This window comes from Cryptomeria japonica, chromosome 2 (assembly GCF_030272615.1).
Source record: "Cryptomeria japonica chromosome 2, Sugi_1.0, whole genome shotgun sequence".
In the NCBI taxonomy this organism is placed as follows: Eukaryota; Viridiplantae; Streptophyta; class Pinopsida; order Cupressales; family Cupressaceae; genus Cryptomeria; species Cryptomeria japonica.
Genome location: NC_081406.1, coordinates 456,037,455 through 456,051,345, shown reverse-complemented (window position 1 = coordinate 456,051,345; position 13,891 = coordinate 456,037,455). Strand labels below are relative to the sequence as shown.

Genomic DNA, 13,891 nt, shown 5'->3' with positions numbered 1-13,891 from the left:
CCGATTACAAGTCTTTTAATGATTCTATGTGCTTTTTCTTTTGTGTTTTTAAAACCCGAATTTGGAGGTTTTTCAATGGTTTTCAAGGAAGAAAGTTTTAAATTCAAAACATGTAGTTTTTATAAACCGGCTACATCTTTCCCTATTTTCCTTTTCATACATTGAAACTTGTATGAAGTTTAAAACATATGTCCATCACTTGAAGTCAGATTTTTATAACCCGACTACACATTTCTATTCCCCATTGTTATCGATCTTGTTGTTCTTAACATAAAATCCGACCAACAGTATTAGCGCATTATGTGAATATTAGGGATTTGGGTTTATCGAATCCATTTTGCATTCTTGGTGTTCATTGTTCGCTGTGTATATGCTCCGCGTTTTTGGGGGTTTTGCCCATGGGTTCCACCATGTTTGCCATTTGGTGCATTCAATATTGAATGCTAAGTGTTTGGCGCTAAAAAGGAGATGTGTTCTTTAGCATTATTTGGGCATTTCATTGATTGCCCAAGTCGTTTTTCCTGCTATAAACACTGCGACGTGGAGGCATTGTTGTCTATTTATAAAGCATTTCGGGGCATCTCTTCTCCATTTCTTTTCGCCTAGGGCATTTGATCAAGCAAGGTATGTGTTTTCAGTTTTTTATTTTTTATTTCTAGTGGTTGTTTTTGTTTTTCTTTATGTTCTTGTTTGATCAAACAACTTGATAGATAAATCATGATCTTGCTCAGATTTCGGGTTTTCATATAATCTTTCCAAGTTGTTTTGCCCTTCTAAATGCAACTTGTGAATTTGTATGTTTTCCCTCTCCTGCAAAATTTTCCACATTTACTTGAATTCGGGTTTTTGAAATCCGATCACATTGTCCTTCCCATTCGGTAAAAAGAGTAAACATTCTCTTTTACAAATACAAATGTTGAGTTTTCAACTCATATAGTTGATTTTTGGTTTTATAAATCTGATTATAAGTAAAAGTTTTTCCCTGTATACAAGTTATCAAGCTAAAAACATTTTTTTTATGCTTGCACATGGTCTCACAAGTTTGTCATCATTGGTCAGAATCCTTCTTTCCAAAATCTCATTCATGTCAAAATCCCTATTGCCACCATTGCATTCGTCCGTCCCACCTTCATTCGTTTTTATCTTCCATTATGTTTTTCCCATTCTAAGTCTACTCACAATCGGAATTTTAAAACCCGATTACCGTTATGTCTACACAAGAGTTTTTCCCCATTTTCACATTTGCAATATGCCTTTCAAGATCCGAAATTGGCCAAAAGCCATATCTTTAAAGCCTCTTGTTCATTCATTACTCCTCCTTTGAGAGATTTAGAGCTAGGGTTTGAGCTCAAGTTTTCCCATTTGAAAAAGATAATATGGCTTCTTTCGTAGATCATGTTGTTGTTTTGACACTTTTAGATTTTCATCACAGCATTAAAGATTCTTGTTCGATGACAGATTTGTTGGCATCATTTTCCCACAAGAAGATGAAGTACAAGTACGACAAATACCAGAATGAGATTTCACCTTCTCAAGTTTCTTCTTCTTTGGAGGAGATTAAAGATACAAAAATCGGACATGTGGACATGTCAAAGTTCCTTAAAAGGGTTGAAAAACCCAAGGATCACAATATGCAGCACTTACTAGACAGTGACATCCATCTTGTTTCCTCTTTCCCAATGGCTGCCCTAGAGCCAAAATTTATTCTTGCTTGTGCTGCTCATTTTGATCGGGAAACCATAACTATCAGAGATGATGATGGTGATGTTGTTATTCGCCTGGATGTTGAAACCATTGAGAAGATTTTCAAAGTACGTACAACTTCTGTTTATAGGGAAATCTCGAAGGAAAGTGCAGTAGAGTACTATTTACAGAAGGAGAAGGAATCAAGCATCATATTAATAATTGGATTCATGAACCCAGGACTTGTCTCACTCGGTGGGCCAAGTTGTTTCACTGCGATTTCAAGGGAGAGATTGGTGACACAATTACTCTCTTAAGCAAAATCATGGGTTTGGAGCATTCTAATATCTTCGAACCATGGATGTACCAATTCATTGTGCTCATTAGGCAATCCCAGCACATCTTTTGGGGTGAGATTATCAGTGATGCTTTGTGTGAATAGCTTGCCAAAGTTCCTACCACTTTGTCCTTCTACATAATTTCATACTTGGTATATATAGCAGCATCACTCAGAAATTTTCTTGGTCTTTCTACCAAGGGTGATCGCCCGCTTATACCTGTGTGGGAATATTATGATCAGCTGCCTTTGAGACCCAACAGGATCCATTACAGAAGAGTTCAAGATGCTTTCTTTGGTCACTGCATGTGTTTATTTGATAAAAAACTGAAGAATAGAAGAGTGTCTGATGCCGCATGGGAAAGAGTAAATGAATATGGCTGCTTATTCCTTTAATTCCCAGCTTTTACCTATATGAGAGTTGGATGCTACAACGAACAACCATATATGCTTCCAAGGTACCCAACCAACAAGATCATCCTTATGGAGTTGGGAAGACTAATTATGGCAGTTCATGCACAACAATCAATTTGACACAAGGCTTGAATGGGAATATCATCAAGTAACCCATTGCAGATTGGTCAATATTCTCTCATGACATTTACGAAAGCCAAGGTGATGCAGAGAGTCTTGGAGCTAGTTCTATTCACCTTCTTGTCCTTCTTGTCTCACTCAACCCTCTAACTCCTCAAGCCCATCCAATGGTACTTGGTAGGGGTTTTTCTATCTAGACCTCCAAGGTCTAATCCACTTTGGCTTGCCTCCAAGGTATAGCCACTGTTCTCACACAATCAACTCTTCCTATTGAGGATGCCACCTCAATCTCTACACACTCCCAAGGCTCCAACCTATTCTACGTGAGTAACATGAACTTAGATAGTGTCTTTGCTATCTTTTAGGGGTTTGGGCACCTTCAATCCCATTGCCAAGTTGTCTCAACCTTACTTGGTCTCTACCGGCTCCAATTAGGCCTAATTCAATTAGCCCTCCTATGGCGGTTTTCAAGACTTGGTTTGAAATTTTCCCACACAAGGCCACCAATAAATTGCAGATTTGAGTACCCTTTTCAAAGTTACAAACAATATAGAAGAATTGCATCTGGGTTCTCCGTACACATATGGGAACCAAGACTGTCCTAATTTCAAGGGTTTAGGCCTACCTAGGTGACTCACAAATTTGGTCTTAAAACCCTTCACCAGTCAAATCACGTGCACAAATCAATTAGGGATTCTTTAAGGACATTCAAAGGGCTTTCCAACCATGTCTCAGTTTTGGCTCCACCAATCCATATGTGCTCTTAAAACGCACATCTTTTGCTGTCCTGGACTCACCAACTCCTAGCTGTGAGCCTAAGGTTTCATTGTAGCTCCTCCTCAAAAGCCTGCAAAATCACACAACCTATTCTAAACCTATTTACACACCCTAACCTAGAATTCCACATGATTACAACTGGTGCCATCAATCGATGCTTAGGTTAGAGCCATTTTTCTCTTAAAACCCTACTTTGCAAGGGTTTTGCACCTAGTCACAGAGTATGGATTAGATCTCTGCAACTAAACACAATCAGACTTGCTAACCTACCTTGCTGGAAAGAATATTCAATAAACTCTCATGCCCTGCAATGAGATTCTACTGACAAGTCCATAGTGGACCGTACAATGCAACCAAAAACAAAGAAAACTGTCAAAACGGTGTAAACACAAGATTTTCCTTCAACTTTTGCATTCCAAATCCTCCAACCCGTACAATGAAGTTGTTTTTGGCTTATATGCTCATGATTCAGTTGGTTGAACCAACTTTTCAATGCCAATATCCAAAAATGCAATTTTTGCAAAATGTTGCTCAACAACTTTTAGATTTTTTATCACTTAGGATGCAACTTTGCATTCAAGTGTATTACAAGACTCCCAAAGGCCCTCTAAGCATCCTAGAAGACCTAAAAACAATACATTAGACCCCTATTACATGATGACTCTGATTTAGAGTACTACACCTGTGATCAACATCAACATTGCAACTTCCTAGGCTGATAGCATCCTGAACACAACAAAGTTTAGACAATACAACCATGGCTCTATTGAGTCCCAAATGGTTGGTCCATTATTACAACTTGAAAGACAACACAAAAACTGAGAACAAACCAAAATTGCTTGCTTGGAGTGATGTGTGCCCTGCACCACAAGGCCATGGAGACTAAGATGCAGGAAATCAAGCTCAAAAGATTCAAAGCAAGGAAAGATTTTAATTACCAGAGCATGAAAGAAGGGATTAAAAGGTCTTTCACACATGTGCATTGCATAGAGGACATTTGGGTTGATCTTCGCACAGAAGACGAAATACGGAGAATGGATTACTGCAGGCTCACACTTGAGCAAATTGTTGACTTGAATCTGACAAACATTCCTGAAGGAACGACCGATGATAGGAACATACTTGATTCTGAATATGTTGAAAGAAGAGTTGATGAAGCACCACTTCCATCAATTCAATGGTCACAAAAGGAATGTACCTCCATTGTAGATAGATTCCAACCCATTTTGGCTAACACCAATGCTTGGCTCAAAAGTAATGGTGTTAGACTTATCAAGATCAATATTGGCAAAGATGGTGACTGTACAGGCCCTATTGGATGCAAGTCTGAAATCAAAGTTGATAACAAGGAAGGTGCATCATCTTCTGCAACAGAGATTAAGTGAAGAGCCAGCAAAGCAATGGTGATTCCTCCTGAAGAAGTGACAGTGAAAGGAAAAGAGAAACCACAACTTCATATTCAGGTTATTGATTCTGCAGATCTTGAGGAAGAACAACAACAAGATGATGCTCCTAAGTCCACAACGTCGAAGTCACCTCACGAAATTCCTTCACAAATTCCTTTGGATGTGCCTATGTCCCCTTTTGACACAGACGTGGATTCTTTTTCCATTGTTAACATTGCTGCTATCCCATTGAGCATATCTGCTCAAAATGTTGTCCCAATTTCAATATCAAAGCCATCTCTTGATCATCCCCATGAAGACTTGTCAAACATTTTTGATGTGAATCTTGCATATGCTTCTTTGCCCAGGTTCTGCTTGGCAGAAATTGATACTTCTGTTACCAATTTTGACAAGTTTATGACGGAATCATCACATCCTTTGCCTGTTGAACAAGCAATGGTTGCCGTTCAGACATAAACTTCTCTAAGGGTGACAACTATAGTTCAAACAAAGCCTATTTCTTCACTAACTCTAGCTGTTTCTGAGATAAATTCAATGGCTTTACCTCCATGGCTCATCTCCTTCACTCCTAAGAGAAAGAAGCAAAAAATTTCTCCTAATATCTTTGATTTTCAGCAGCTTAAAAAGTCTAAACCCAAGGCTGCTAAAACGGCTAAAACAGTTTCAAGAGTGATAGTAGACAGCGACATAATGAAAGTTGCAGAAATTGTTGAGCTGATTGTGGACAAGACACATGAAGAGATGCAAGCTTCAGATTGCAGAATCACAAGGGTGGACCTTGGTAAGCAAACACATGTAGTTGTCATGCATGATGCTCAACACTCAGTAACTTCATTGGTGCAGATATATGATGAACATCTGGCGAAGAAAGGTTGAAAGAGGAAAATTTGCAGCTTATCTCGGGGATCCAAAAGATCACTAAATCTTTTGAAGAGAGGATCAATCCTTCAACCTCTATTGTCTCAGAAGAATCAGTTAGGCAAATTGAATGAGCTGCTCAAAAGGCACAAGCAATTGATTCTTGGGTAGATCAGCTTTTTGATCAATGTGCTCAAGTGGTGAAGGAAACGTTTTAGGTAATGATTAACCTAAAGATGATCAAGATGAGATTGAACCAAACTTCTGAGACTTTCAAACAGAATCTGGAAAATGTTGAGAGCAACTTAAGAGTTTGGCAAAAGTTGCCACAAGAGAAGCTGGATATTTTGTAAGAAAATGACATTATTCTTACCAGAACAATGTATATAGAATTTGAAGAACTCCTAGAGAATAAATCTCTTGTTTTCAAAGAGCTCATTCAAAAAATTGATGATGCCTCAAAATTGCGCATAGAAATGGTGCATGATGTTTCTTGTTTTGAGAAAGTCTCTTGTAAAATTTTGAGTCAAGATGAGGAGTTGTTGTCTGAAGAAGTTCTCTCTGATTTATAAAAGAAAGATTCTTTAGGAATGGGAAGTTGAATAGTTTTCAATCACATCAATTCAAGCTTTGATGAAATACCAAACCTTTCTGGAAGAAATTCAAACTGTTCTAGAGAAACATAGGCTTACAGTTCTCAGTTGCTGTGATGTTATCAAAACAGTTGTTGTTGCTAAGAATACCAATGAACTAAATCTTGATGAGCTGCGAGGAACAATCCAGAAGTTTGAAGAATACATGGCTAAGCATGTTACAACACAAGTGTTTCCTGACACTTAGTTTTTATTTCAAAATTATTAAAATTGTAGTTTTCATTTTGACAAGTTTACATGTAAAAATAATTTTGTAATTGCAAGTAAACTCATTACTTGCACTTCTGTAATTACAAGTAAACCAATTACAAGTCAATTTAGAATAGGACTTATAATTTTGGATAAATCTTAGTTAGTTGTTGAATAGGTCCAAGTTAGTTGGAATCCTCCCTTCTTTTTCTCAAGCCTTCTCTCCTATAAATATTTAAGGAGGCCTATTGTAATATCTATCTTTTGAAAGTGAGAAAGTAAACTTTGCCGAAATTTACAGCAAGGAAGACTTTGAGCTTTTGTGTGTAAATTGAAGTTGAAAGGAATAGAAGAAAATCATTCAAAGATTTAGACTTTGTGCTAAATTTCTTCAGTTTTGTGTTCATTATTGCACTTCTTGCATGTTAATCTTGAGAGCTTAATCAAATTTGCTTTGCAAACTTTGTGCTGCAAATATTGGAGATTAACATACATTAAAATAAAGTTCTTGTCAAGGGAGGCTGTAAGACTTTATGTTTACACTTGTTCCTAAAAGAAATTAGAGTAGAAATTGATTTGTGCCAAGGAAGAGCTGTGAGACATTGAGTTTACACTTGTTCTTGTCGTTTTGTGTTAAAAATTGTAGCATACTTCAGACTTTGATACTATTCTCCTTGATAGGAAGTTAAGGTTAAAAGACATTGATCTTTTGGTCTAGTTTCCAGTCCTGGAGGAAGTGACAAAAGTCTTTGTGTTTTTAGGAAACTTCATTTGCTCTCTCTTGGTTTCATTTTAATTTGCTGTTGTTATTACTTTATAATCATTGCTTCTTTTCTGTTAAGAGGAAAGAGCATAATCTTTTCTGTTAAGAGGAAAGGGCATAATCTTTTCTGTTAAGAGGAAAGGGCATAATCTTTTCTGAAAGAAGAGAAAAGGTTGCTGTCCCATGCATTTTTGATTAAAGTAGTGTTAGAAAAGGGGGAGCCTTCTCTAAATTAGGAGAGTTTATACTCATGTGTTGTGGTTGAAACAATTTTGCACATCCTCAAAGGTGTACAAAATTTTCAACCAACACCTACCACAAAGACGGGGATGTGTGTGTAGCACACAACAAATGGCAACTCGGCTGCAAAATGTTCCTGAACATTTCAAGGATGACTATTCGGATCGAACCCAAAATCTTTGGCAAACACCCCATAGGACAACCCAAATGACAAAAGATAGATTCAAGGTAAAAATGAGGTTACAAATTGAGTCAAGTCACCAATCTTGGTAATCAAGTGTGTGCAATGAAGTTCATTCCAGCTTAAAGAAAGTTGTGACATCATTGTTCAATAAAGGCAAGCTAAGTAGAGCAACTCTAACTTCAAAATCAACGTGGATAATTCCTCACTGCCAGAGAACGTCTATAGCCCCGACGAGGTTATCGTCTGTAAGCTCACAAAGATTGCTCTACTTTGGGTAAATTTTACTACCGGTAGAGGTGTCTGCACTCCCAAAGCCAAGCATTTTTTGATATTTCTTTGCTTTTTTAGCTCTTGCTTTTGATTTTCTTTTTTTACCATTTTCACTTTCGCTAGTAAGCAATGAATCCTAGGTGGGATTGAGCATTACAATGGTCGCTGAAGCAAGGCTTTAGATTTGTCACTTGCAATGATTTCCCTTTGACAAAAGAACATACCTAAGAAATATTAAGCGTGAGATGTGTGATGATCGCAATGTTGGTGACAAGATGCAGTAACTGAAGTAGACATCCAAGAAATAGGCCGGAAAACATCTTGACTTCATACACCAAAGTTGAGGAAAACACACACCCCTACAAAAACAACAGGGAGACAACCCCTCGAAAGAAAACCTACACTACAACAACAAAGCAAACTACTCTAAGGCAAAAAACAGGAAACCTAAACCAAAAACAAAAAACAAACTACTCTTAAAACAAAAAAGAAAACTACCCTAACTATATACAAGGAGAAACTGATTGTATAAGATGTGGACTGTTTGCATGAATACCTGACCCAAGATGACTTCTCAGCACGTGTAATAGAAACAGGGTAAAGGACATAGTCCTAAGTCTAGCTAGTTTGTCTTTGTATTTTGGAAAAAGGATTTTCAGTGGGCCACTCTCAGGTTTAACCATGACATCAGGCAATATTAACAATTGGGGCAATTAGTTGGGTCCATGGTCAATTCATATACAGGTTGCTTTCCCAAAACATTCAGCATCAAACTGATAATATTCAAAATTAACAATAGGAAGAAAGAAACAACTTGGTGCATTTCTGAGTCATGCAGGGCGTCGTGCGGGGGAGGATCATCAGCAACTTCAGAAGGTCGCAACTGGTGGTGCACCATGCCGCTTACGTCCGATGTGTGCAGATCATCATCAAATTCTACAATGGGTTGCACGGGCTGAAAATCAGTCTAGAAGTCGCACTCAGGAAAGTAGGGGTCTTCATGTATCAATGCATCTCCAGGTTGCATAAACCATGCAACCTTATGCGTTTCTGTCAACATGTCCTCAAATAGCAGGGACTCTCCGATAGCTCGGTCTTCAAAAATGTCCCCAACAGGTTCTTGTAATGCATCTTCCACTAGTGGGGCCTCCACAGATTGTTCTTCGATCTATAGGTGATCTACGAGGCTCACTTGATCTTCATCTTCAGCACTTTCCTCCTCAGGCACAGGGATAGCAAAATTATTCGCTATCATAGTCTAATTGGTTTACTCATCTGAGTCAGCAACTAGCAACTCCTCATGTTCGTCCTCAGAGTGTGTGGTGCTACAATGATTTTACATTCTTTTGTACTCGTCTGTAGAGAGGTATGCACTCCACACTTTATTTGCAGTGAACTCCTTCGACGATTCCAATAGTCCATATTGAGATCCGACTTGATTGACTGCCTCTAGACATAGCGAGCAAGTGAATTCGAAATGAAGAGCATGATATGCACTCCACACTTTATTTGCAGTGAACTCCTTCGACGATTCCAACAGTCCATATTGAGATCCGACTTGATTGACTGCCTCTAGACATAGCGAGCAAGTGAATTCGAAATGAAGAGCATGATGAATTCTACACCACCAAGGAGACAACACGCTTTCCAAGCATATCGCTTCATTGAGACCCAACTCGTTCTCAATCCGACTCTTAAATCTAGTAAACTCATTCGTGCTTGATGGAGGACTAGGAATATCTGGCTATATGAGCTCCTCTAGTTTGGGGATATCCTTGAAAAAGATCTATCCCTACAACTCTAACTCAAGTCTTGACAGAAAATTCAAGCAATTGAGCTCATCATCACCTGTTGTACCATGGATTCTGCAGTGTCCTGCAGATGCAAACTCAGAAAACCATCTGGGATACAATTGTGCACTCAATCTCTCATGAAACTAGGAAATGTCGGCCTGAGGAGTGTCTCTATGAAGTGGCTGCTCCCACATTTTGACTCCGAAATTTTTGTAATTTTCAGATTTTCTAATTTTTTTTGGTATTTTCTCGTTTAACAGGGATCTAGCATATCCCAAATATAGCATTTAAAATGGCACAATAGACCCAACTTGCTGAAAATCCTAAAGGGGCCCTCCTAGCGCCAATTTTGTTGAGCACAGAGGAGGGTGAAAAAGGGCTATAAGATTACTCTTCGAAAATTTGAAGTGACATGATCTCGATTTTACTTGTTCAGGCAATCATCGTAATTTGCCCTCCCTCTAGCATTAATTCCGTTGATGTGGGAAATTGTATTGCTACTCTTTTGGTCAACACAGAATAGAATGCTAAGTATCCTATTCTCTCTTGAATAAGGAAATCCCTAATGCTCTTAAGAATGATCAAAGGGGACAACCTCAAGGTTCCAACTGTCAGGTCTTGACGGCTTAGGATAACTCAATGGTAATGTGTTTTGTTGGTAAACATGAGGGGACTTACGAATGCAACAAGTTGGCCTGCATCTGACGATGCCTTGATTTCGGGTTGGAGAAAATAAAAGCAAAAGAGATAGGGTTCAGGAATCCTAAGGACAATGATAGTAACAATTGATACTACGGGTAGACAGATTTCAGTAAACTAACCTCCGCTTAGCCAGAAATATACACACAACTCCACAGGGATAGTGCAAGCTCCAAGGGAATGAAGGATTTTCAGACTGGAGGTATTCATTCAGGCATAAAAGGGTTCAAACTAACCATACACAGAGACTTACAATCACCAAGCCCCTAATGGTATGAACCTAAAATCACATCAAATACCCTCACACTTCACCATCAAAAGCACCGAATATTAACTAGCTAATTTGATGAAAAGAAACCATGCAAACAGGAGAGAACAAAATGACAAACACCATACTTCAATGTTTATTGATTTGCTCCAATTGCCATTACAACAATCTCTGTCCAACAGTCCTATTCTACTCATAATTAGCTAACTATCTAAAATTTCTAACTTTCTTAAATATAACCCTTTACAAAAGAGAGGCACTGGCCTTTAGTAGGTTTTAGGTTTTGAACCAATGGCCAAGATTGACAACATCCAATGGCTGCAATCTGCCTTCTAGAAGCCTGGATGTGATGTCCCCTTCTAATTAGTCATTAGTATCAGGTAGAGTAGCCTATAATTCTAACCCTTGTAGACTAATGCATGTGGACAGAGGGTCTCTTTCAGTCGGTAACTACTCCAGGGTTCAATATGCTTTGGTTTGGCATCATTTGGACTTCATTTGCTATAGTTACTATTTATAGTGAGTCAGAAGTTGATCGACAAGGACCTTTCTATTTTTAGAAAGAGCATTTGGTCACATGGGGAAAAGCAAGATGGACTCCCGTTTCAGATGACATCAAAATGTTAAATATTTTGGGAGTTATTAATATTTTAGTGGCCAAATTAATCTTAAATCATTAAATGGCATATTATAAAGTTATAATTTAACTTTATAATTTCACTTAAAGTTGAGGGTCGAGTCATCATTGGAAGGGGGCAATTATTCAATTAATTTATGGAAGCCTAAGATAAGGTATTTATTAAAGTATTGGAGTTAATGAGATGTTATTTCATTTAAATGTTTTTTGAATGCCTTTTTGGAGAAGTTCGAACTTCTCTCAAAGACTATACAAACCTTGGAATGAGAAGTTTGATTCATTATGTTTGATGATTACTTCTCTTGAATATTGTGAGCTTTGGAGTTTGTGGAGAGACAAGGGTTTCCTGCAGATTTTCAGAGATTTAGACATTGGAGAACGTGCATTCTTCATTGTCGGAGCTGCCCGAGGTTGTGAAAGACCAGCTGAGGATAGCTTACAGGATTGGCTTCACCCAGAAGTCATCATTGTGCAGATTGGAGACATTCACAGAGTTTTTCATCTCTTCTTGGATCAAAATATAAGAGGGTTTGAATGTTGTGATTAAGGAGGACTCTTGGCTTTATCTCAGGATTGTACGGCCTGCCTTTCAAACCCCATAGCTACAGCAAAGGGGCGGTTAGCATAAAGGTGTGATTTTCATTGTAGAGGCTTTTAAAAATTCTGAGAGATTGAGGAAGGACGCAGCCAGCAGTATAGAAGACTTGGACATCAAGAGAAAAGTGTTAGTCCATTCCATTGTGAGAAAATCGATCCAATAGGGGTTTCTTTTTACTAGGAGAAAATAAAAGAATTCAGGATTTCACAAATCGGGTATGTATGTGTATACAAAGCTTGCAAAAATTAATAATGGATGTAATTAATGATTCCTACCATTGATTTTTTCATTATCAGCTTAGTTTCAATTTCCAGAAATTTCTTATGTTATTATTCGCATTGCTTTTTATGAGAAAAAAACAAAAAAAAAATCAGAAATACAATAAAAAGCCCAAAACAAACAGTTTTCAGTGGTTAGAGCTAGTTGGGATTCTTACAGTGGTATCAGAGCCAATATCCTGCCATCTTGTGATCAGTTTTGATGTAGTTGTCAGATGAGTGAAAGAGAGATCAGATATTATAACAGGGAACAAAGAAGACAACAGTATCAAAATCCACAAGTGCTTGAAGTTGACACTTTCTCAGAGGTTCTAAGAGAAAGAGATTACAGTAAAGCAGTGCAAAACATGGCTGAAGAGGATCGAGATGCTAGAGCAAAAAGGAAGTTTGATGCCATGTTTGATATGATGTCACGCTTATTGGCAAAAATGGATCAGCAAGCTAATCAGAATCAAAATCATCAGAACAATACGGGAGAAAATAGTGGTGTTCGTGGGAATAATAGCAACAATGATATGGAGGGTAATGGAAGGGATAGGACAGTCAATCATCATGATGCATTCACTAGAGGATCAGCCTCTAGACCTCTTTTCCCTACCTTCACTCCACGAGAACAACCACATGTTGTTGCCCCTATACCTTTTGGAGATGAAGCACGACAGGCTTACTTAGAATATACCACCTTACCTTCTGATTTGAGAGAACAATGGACCTTTGATCAGTTCATGAATCAAAGGAGTTGGAGAAATGGTGGAAGAAATGAATATCATGCTCCAGCACGAACTGATTACCAGCAAGCTCTTGGTAAGATTACAATGTCATATTTTGATGGGAGTGATAAGTGTACAGCTAGAGCATGGGTGTAGAAGCTAGATAACTATCTGTCATTGAGACCGATGCCTGAAGAGGATGCCATCAGATTTGCTACACTACATTTAGAGGGAGCTGCTAACGAATAGTGGTACCATGGTTTGGTCACCCTTGGCCATAATCACATTACCACTTATGCAGAGTTTATTGACAGGTTGATAGAGCGATTTGATCGCAAAGATCCTGAGATGTATTTCAGAGAGTTGGCGCAGCTGAAACAAGTGGGTTAACTTGGAGACTTATATTGGTGAATTTCAGAGGCTCGCAGAGATGGTGCCTAGCATTTCAGAGAGGAGACTTGTCATATTATTCATGGAGGGATTGTTGGAGCCTTTGAGAAGATGGATTAAGGCATTTGATCCACCCACTTTGTTGGAAACCATGAAAAAGGCACGTAGCATGGAGCTTGCAGCAACTAGAAGTAAGTTTCCACCTAAGTTCTCTACTTCCAACAAAGATAATAAATTTTCTCATAAGAGACTAGAAAGATTAGATTTCAAGAATAAATTTCCTATGGGCAAGAATCAAGAGAGTTTGAATGATTTGAGGAAGAAAAAGTTATGTTTTTGGTGTAAGGAACCCTATACACCTGAGCATGAGTGTCCCTTGAGGCCTAAGGCTAGGGCCAAGCAAATGGAATGGACTTGTGAGCGTGATGACAATTCTGATTTTTCAGACCAGTAGACTGACCACAAGGATACAGAGTCAGAAAAGGCTTTAGAAGTGTCAGAAAATGAATTAGAAGGAAAAAGGACTACCATGTGCATTACTTACTTACATCTTGAGGGCACTTTCAGGATGCGGGGAGTTTTAGCAAGGTAGCAGGTCATCACCCTTTTTGATATAGGTGCAAC

At 38.3% G+C, this 13,891-nt stretch overlaps 1 protein-coding gene across 2 annotated transcripts in view; it reads right to left on the bottom strand.

Annotated features, from left to right (window-relative positions):
- LOC131031593 (acylamino-acid-releasing enzyme 1) overlaps positions 1 to 13,891 on the bottom strand; it is a 273,309-nt gene that overhangs the window by 16,386 nt on the left and 243,032 nt on the right. The window lies entirely within an intron of this gene.